The sequence below is a fragment of the Carlito syrichta genome, unplaced genomic scaffold (genome assembly GCF_000164805.1).
Source record: "Carlito syrichta isolate Samal-C Ts95f unplaced genomic scaffold, Tarsius_syrichta-2.0.1 Scaffold304556, whole genome shotgun sequence".
In the NCBI taxonomy this organism is placed as follows: Eukaryota; Metazoa; Chordata; class Mammalia; order Primates; family Tarsiidae; genus Carlito; species Carlito syrichta.
The window spans coordinates 148407-156015 of NW_007248652.1; the positions used below are offsets into that span (position 1 = coordinate 148407).

The 7609-nt window shown below is 47.2% G+C and overlaps 1 protein-coding gene across 1 annotated transcript in view; it reads right to left on the reverse strand.

Moving 5' to 3' along the window:
• Nucleotides 1-3024, reverse strand: part of GAPVD1 (GTPase activating protein and VPS9 domains 1) — a 103518-nt gene extending 100494 nt beyond the window's left edge. The window contains exon 1 of the mRNA XM_021713448.1: nt 2859-3024. The gene's annotated coding sequence lies outside the window, so the exon portion shown is untranslated. The remainder of the gene's footprint in view (nt 1-2858) is intronic.
• Between the last annotated feature and the right edge of the window lie 4585 nt (nt 3025-7609).

A 7609-nucleotide genomic window follows, 5' to 3' on the forward strand; every position in this document is an offset into this window, starting at 1 on the left:
CCAAAAAAAAAAAAAAAAAAAACCACACACACACACACAGAAAGTGACTAGGAGGATCTCTCCAAGGCAATGACTTGTAATATATATTCAATTCAGCATAAACTATTTCAATACCAATTAACTGCTTCAAAAAGTAGTTTTATTCACCTTTTCCTAGTCACCCTTTATTTTTCCCAGGGGGAAAAAAAGTGTGCTGCAGAGTTTTATATTACTGCTATAATTTTAGAGGGGGAAAAAACTGTAACATAAGATATTGACAGGTCTTTTACAAACAGGTACAAATTTCAAGCTATATACGAAAATAACGTTAGTAGCAATAGGAACATATATTTGAAGAAAGATTCTTCTGATTTTCACTTAAAGATTAAAGAGAGCCGGGCTCGGTGGCTCAGCCTGTAATCCCGCGCCTTTGGGAGGCTGAGGTGAATGGATTGCCTGAGCCCGCGGGTTTGAGACCCGCCTGGGCAGCAAGACCTCATCTCTACAATAAATCAAAAAATCAGCCGGGCATGGTAGCACATGCCTGTAATTCCGGCTACTTGGAAGGCTGAGGCGGAAGGAGTGCCAGAGCCCAGCAGGTCGAGGCTGCGGTGGCCAGGAGCGGTCACTGCACTACAGTCTGGGCGACAAAGTGAGACTCCAACTCAAAAAAAAAAAAAAAAGATTAGAAAGAGCCGGGCTCAGTGGCACGCACCTAAAATCCCATCATTTTGGGAGACAGAGGAGAAAGGGCTGTCTGAGCCCAGGGGTTCAGACCAGTCTGGACAACTCGGAGAGACCTCATCTCTACAATAAATCAAAACATTAGCCGGGCGTGGTGACACATGCCTGTAGTTCCAGTTACTTGGATGGCTGAGGTAGCAAGAGCCATGAACATGCCACTGCATCCAGCCTGGGTGACAGAGTGAGACTCCAATTCAAAAAAGAAAAGAGAAATTAGGATACTCGCTCCTCCCCCGCCAAAGCCAAACCATCTCCATGATTTAAGGAAAACCAGGAAACAGAAAAATTTCTTTTCACAGGCTTGTAGAGTTTCAATCACTTGGAACTAGGGAGCTGCCTTAATACAAAACTCCAAGGGTAACCGGGCTCAACTTGTAATCCCGCGCCTTTGGGAGGCTGAGGTGAGTGGATTGCCTGAGCCCGTGGGTTCGAGACCCGCCTGGGCAGCGAGACCTCATCTTTACAATAAATCAAAAAATCAGCTGGGCGTGGTAGCGCATGCCTGTAATTCCGGCTACTCGGAAGGCTGAGGCGGAAGGATCACCAGAACCCAGCAGGTCGAGGCTGCGGTGGCCGGGAGCGGCCACTGCACTCCAGTCTGGGTGACAGAGTGAGACTCCAACTCAAAAAAAAAAAAACAAAAAAAAACCAAAAAAACCTCCAAGGGTCAAAATACTCACTTCTCCTTCTTACTCAGTTTATTTTGTTGATTTCCCAGTAACCTGAAAGAAATGTCTGTAGTCTATTCTATCTTTCAAAACTTCTACTCTGATCCCATCCAAATCTTTTATCTTCCTGATTACAAAATTCTCTTTTGTCTACACTGGCATCCTGTCTGCTTTGTCTTCTTTCTTACCTAATTCAAATATTCTCCCACACAGACTTATAGATCCTAAAAAACTTATTTCTATTTAAGGAGTTCTTAATCTTTGTGTGCATGAACTTCTTTGGCAGTCTGGTGAAGCATATGGCCCCCTTCTCAGATTGCTTTTAAATACATGTGATTACAGAAGAAACCAATGCTACTGAAATCTCAGCAAAACAATAAACTGATTTAGTATATATGTGCAGATCTATTATCACATTAAATAATAAGATCTAACAACACCTTAATCCAAATAACAAGTGGATCTAGTAATACCATAAATTCAAAGAAGTGATAAGCATGGTATTTTGAGCTATATGCAATAACTGTAAACATGATACAAAAATATCTATTGATGACAAAGTCACAGGCATTACTAATTCTACTGTGGTCTGTTGCCTACATTCATAATTAAAATAATAAATTTCAGTTATCAGTTAATAAAAATAAAGATGTCATTTTTACCCCCACTCTAGCAAGGACTCCTTGAATTCTATCATCCATTGATGAATTCTAAGTTTAAAACCCTCCCGAGTTCAAAGCTCTGCTCAAACTGATTTTTGTCATAAATTTTAAATAAAAAACACTGATTCCTCCTTTGACCTATCTCTCATACGAATATACCACATCGCCCTGTTTTTATACAGATTTATACACAGAACCCTATTTGTTTCTGTGGTACATCTAGCCAGCGCCCATTACAATTTGGCCAGTCATTAAAAGCTGAAGTTGAAGAAAAGGAATGGAAGCAACCAACAGTCCCTCACTTCCAGACCGCCAACAGCAACTGGAAAGATGCCAACCGTAGAGCGCGTGTCCGGGGCGGTGGGTTGCCCCCAGAGCCGGCGTCCAGCTTGTTGAGCTTTCCCAAAACACATCTTCATTAGCGACACTCAGAACACATTCCATCTCGTTCTCGCCTCCAGGACTCGGGTCCCCACCTGCCAGGTGGCTCCCTCCGTCCCCACCCGAGGCCGCCCCGCAGTCCTCCTGTCCCTTCCCCATCCCATCCCCCACGCGTCCCTCCCTCTCATCAACTCCAAGCCTCCGAGGCTCCTGCGCGCTGCTAGATCTCTCTCCTGGGACCTAACCGAGTGTCCCACCAGCCCCCACCTCGCCCGACACTGACGGGAAGGGCCTGGGCCCAAGGGTCAGTTGGACCGGACGGCCGGGCTCGTCAGGCGCAGACTGCGGCCCTAGGCCGGAGCTACCCGGCCACTAGGCAGGGAGCCGCGCACTCCGCGCGGGTTTACCCGGGACGCGTGCTCACCAAGGGGCTCATGCGGAGGAGGACACCGAGGACTCGGCCGGACCGCCACTCGGTGCCGGAGCCGTCGCCCTCACCGCGAACTGCCACTGCTGCCACCGCCGCCACCTTCGCCACTCGCTACTTGGCTTCCCTGCGTCCTGCAGCGGCGCTGCCGCCACGCCAGCGCGCGTGCGCGGGGCCGCGGGGGCCCCTGGGAGTAGTAGTCCGGCTTGGGAGCCCGCGGCTCCCACTTCCGCCTTGGGCGGCCCGGGCTGGGCTGCCCGCTGGAGCGCTGGAGCGCGTCTGGAGCCCCCTCGCCTTCCGCAACGTGTTCACGAAGCCTAGGCCCTCGCTTCCGCGTACAGTCATGCTGGTGGAAAATGCGCCTGAGCAAGTCCGTGTAGTGTGCAGTTTCAGAGCGTTTTACGTTTTCTATAACAACTCTCACTTGCCCAGGACACATCATTTGAATCTCTATCACACAGCCCTCACAAGCCTCCCTGTTAAAAGGGCCACTAGGGCAAACCCTTCAGGTCCCCTCCAACAGTGGGAGCTTTTGTGTCTTTTCAATAAATTCTACTTTCAAGTTTTTAAAAGTGTCGTTAATTCTCTTTCCTGAAGTGACAGACACAATTTTTTAAATGTTTTTACGTATAAAGTAGCAGCGCAGGGTGGCTCAAGCCTGTAATCCCAGCACTTTGGGAGGCGGAGGCAAGACGATTGCCTGAGCCCACGGTTTCGAGAACAGCCTGGGCAATTTGGCGAGACCTCATCTCTTCAATCAAAATATTGGCCAGGCGTGGCGGTGCGTGCCTGTAGTTCCGGCTACTTGGAAGGCCGAGGCGGAAGGATGGCCGGAACTCAGCAGGTGGAGGCTGGAGTGGCCATGCGTGTGCCACTACACTCCAGCCAGAGTGAGACACCAACTCAAAAAAAAGAAAAAATGGTTTCCCACTTCCTATTTTATAAAAATTTACTTATTGTAAGCTTGACCATACAGTTATTTTAAGTAAGTCAATTGTTAATTTGTCTAATAAATTTGTAAACAAAATAACTCAGGTATATTGAAGGTTAGGCATGGTGGCTCACGAATCCCAGCACTTTGGAAGGCAGAGGCGAGAAGGTTGCCTGAGCCCAAGTGTTTGAGCCAAACCTAGACAACTTGGCAAGACCTCGGCTCTACAATTAAAAAAAAAAAAAAAAAATTAGCCGGGCTCCGTGGCTCAGCCTGTAATCCCGCGCCTTTGGGAGGCTGAGGTGAGTGGATGGCCTGAGCCCGCGGGTTCGAGACCCGCCTGGGCAGGCAAGACCTCATCTCTACAATAAATCAAAAAATTAACCAGGCGTGGTAGCGTGCGCCTGTAATTCCGGCTACTCGGAAGGCTGAGGCGGAAGGATCGCCGGAGTCCAGCAGGTCGAGGCTGCGGTGGCCGGGAGCGGCCACTGCACTCCAGTCCGGGCGACCGAGTGAGACTCCAACTCAATAAATAAATAAATAAATAAATAAATAAATAAGCAAGGATGGTAGTACACATTTGTAGTTTCAGCTACTTGGAAGGCTGAAGTAGAAGGATCACCGGAGCACAGCAGGTCACTGCGGTAGCAGTGAGCATGCCACTGCACTCCAGCCTGGGCAACAGAGTAACATTCTGAATCAAAAAAAAAGTCCAGCATGATGACTCATGCATGTAATTCCAGCACTTTGGGAGGCAGAAGTGAGAGAATTGCCTGAGTTCAGGGATTCAAGACCAGTCTGGGCAACTTGGCAAGACCTCGTCTCTACAATAAATCAAAAAATTAGCCGGGTGCATGCGCCTATAGTACCAGCTACTTGGAGAGCTGAGGCAGAAGGATCACTTGAGCCCAGAAGGTTGAGGCTATGGTGATCATGAGTGTGCCACTGCACTCCAGCCTGGGCGACAGAATGAGACTCCAACTCAAAAACAAACAAACAAAAAACTTGGATATATTCAAAGGTCAAGGTTAAGTTAGCTGACTTGAACAGTCCTAGAAACCTTAGAATCAGAAGATGCCTCCTTAAAAGTCATTAGTGCAACTCCCACCCAGGCATTCTTCTACTTTCAGCCAGACAGTCATTTTACTCTTTCAACAATTCAAATGTCAGGGAGTTCACAACCTCAAGAAATGCAGCCTGCTCTACTGTTGGACATGTTAAAAAGTTCTGCCTCCAGCCGGGCATGGTGGCTCAAGCCTGTAATCCCAGCACTTTGGGAGGCTGAGGTGAACGGGTTGCATGAGCCCAGAGGTTCAAGACTAGCCTGGGTAACTTTGTGAGACTTCATCTCTACAATAAATCAAAAATTAGCCAAGTATGCATGCTTATTGTTCTGGCTACTTGGAAGGCTGAGGCGGAAGGGTTGCCTGACCCCAGCAGGTTAATGCTGGGGTGACCGTGAGTGTGTCACTGTACTCCAGCCTGGGCAACAGAGTGAGACTCTGACTCAAAAAAAAAAAAAAAAAGGAAAGAAAGAAAGCTCTGCTCCTACAGAACTGAAATCTGCTTCCTTCCTTTGTTAGTAGTTATGCTGCCTAGAGCAATACAGAATGTTTTTCACTGCACAGACCTTCAAAAAATTGAAAACAGCGATTATATTCTTCAACACTAGGAGTCGCGAGGCAAAAAAGGTAAAAAGTAATAATAATTTTCCCAGTTGGGAGCGGTGGCTCATGTCTATAATCCCACCACTGCACTCTAGTCGGGGCAGCAGAGTAAAACCCTGACTCAAAAAAAAGAAAAAATTGCCAGAATTTGCTTAGTATTCATTGCCTCATTACTACATAGTATTCCTAGGTTGGTCAGATGTTATTGCTATCATGTTGCCTTTCAACTGACTCAAGAATTCAATTCAATTAAAGAGTATTTATCAGATCTGTTACAAGGCATTGCCCAAAGCACCAGGCAGATGAAAAAAGCAAGAGGATACAATTTACAATCTAGGGTGAAATGAAACTTTCACAGATTAAAGATCATAATAAAAAGCCAAGGTACAAGGGCTATGAGATTCCCAGAGAACTTGGCCTCATCCAGTTGAGGGGCCATGACCTTACAGAGGAGGTATTTGGGAGTTGCTGGGTAGCTGGATTTCAAGACGGGAGATGGCATTTGTGAGCAGCTAAGGAAACACTCAGCTTGAACAAAATTAATACATTCACATTAGGCTCTGGAATGCTGAGACTGGATGGACTGGAGCACACAGGCCGGGAGGAAGAGAAGAAAAAACCCCAAAGCTGTAAAAGGATTTTAAGAGAACCAGACTGTGTGGTGGCTCACGCCTATAATCCCAGCACTTTGGGAGGCCAAGGTGAGAGAACTGCCTGAGTTCACAGGTTGAAGGCCAGCCTGGGCAATTTGGCAAGACCTCATCTCTACAATTAAAAAAAAGAAAAATTAGTCAGACATGGTGGTACGTGCCTGTAGTTCCAGTTACTTTGAAGGCTGAGGTGGAAGGATCACCTGAGTCCAGCAGGTTGAGGCTGCAGTAGCCGTGAGCATGCCACTGCACTCTAGCCTGAGCATCAGAGTGAAACTCCAATTCAAAAAAAAAAAAAAAGAACCAGAATGGTCAATTAATCTCCTGAGCCATATGCTGTCACCTACACGTGAAGAACATGAACTAGATAAGCAGTTTTTTCCACTCAGCACACCCAAGAAATTCGACTCTCCTGCTAGAACTATGATACAGAACAGTGATACTTGCAGAATATGGAATAGGTATTATTCCCATCACCTTTTACGCATGGGGAAGTAAACTCAAGGGGGGAACATCTGCTCAAAATCAATAAATAGTACTCCCTGAGGACAAAGAACACCACTGTCCCACTGTCTTCCTGGAACCTGGCATTTTGCCTAGAATGTGATAATGTTTGGTTTTTTTGAGTTGGAGTCTCACTTTGTCACCCAGACTGGAGTGCAGTGGCCACTCCTGGCCACCGCAGCCTCGACCTGCTGAGCTCCAGCGATCCTTCCGCCTCAGCCTTCCAAGTAGCCGGAATTACAGGCATGCGCTACCACGCCCAGCTGATTTTTTGATTTATTGTAGAGATGAGGTCTCGCTGCCCAGGCGGGTCTCAAACCCGCGGGCTCAGGCCATCCACTCACCTCAGCCTCCCAAAGGCGCGGGATTACAGGCTGAGCCACTGAGCCTGGCTTGTTTTTGTTTTTTAAATTAATGGGATGAATCAACAATTAAGTCTGTGAAAAATGCTTTCCTTTCCACTAGACCACTCAGGCTTCTCTGACTTACAGGGATAAGAAGTTACTTGTTGGCTGGGCACAGTGGCTCACACCTATAATCTCAGCACGCCTATAATCTCAACTTTGGGAGGCCGAGGTGAGAGAATTGCCTGAACCCATGGGTTCGAGACCAACCTGGGCAACTTGACAAGACTTCATTTCTACAATAAATCAAAAAATCAGCTGGGTGTGGTGACACATAGATACTTGGAAGACTGAGGTAGAGGGAGGATCATCTGAGTCCAGCAAGTCAAGGCTGTGATGGCCATGAGCATGCCACTGCACTCCAGCCTGAGCGACAAAATGTGAGACTCCAACTCAAAAGAAAAAAAAGAAAAAAATTAGCCGGACTTGGTGGCGTGTGCCTGTTACAGCTACTTGGAAGTCTGAGATGGAAGGATCACCTGAGCCCAGCAGGTGGAGGCTGCGGTGGCTATGAGTGTGCCACTGCACTCCAGCTTGGGTGACAAAGTGAGACTCCAACTAAAAAAAAGTTTCTTTTTTTTTTTTTTGAGTT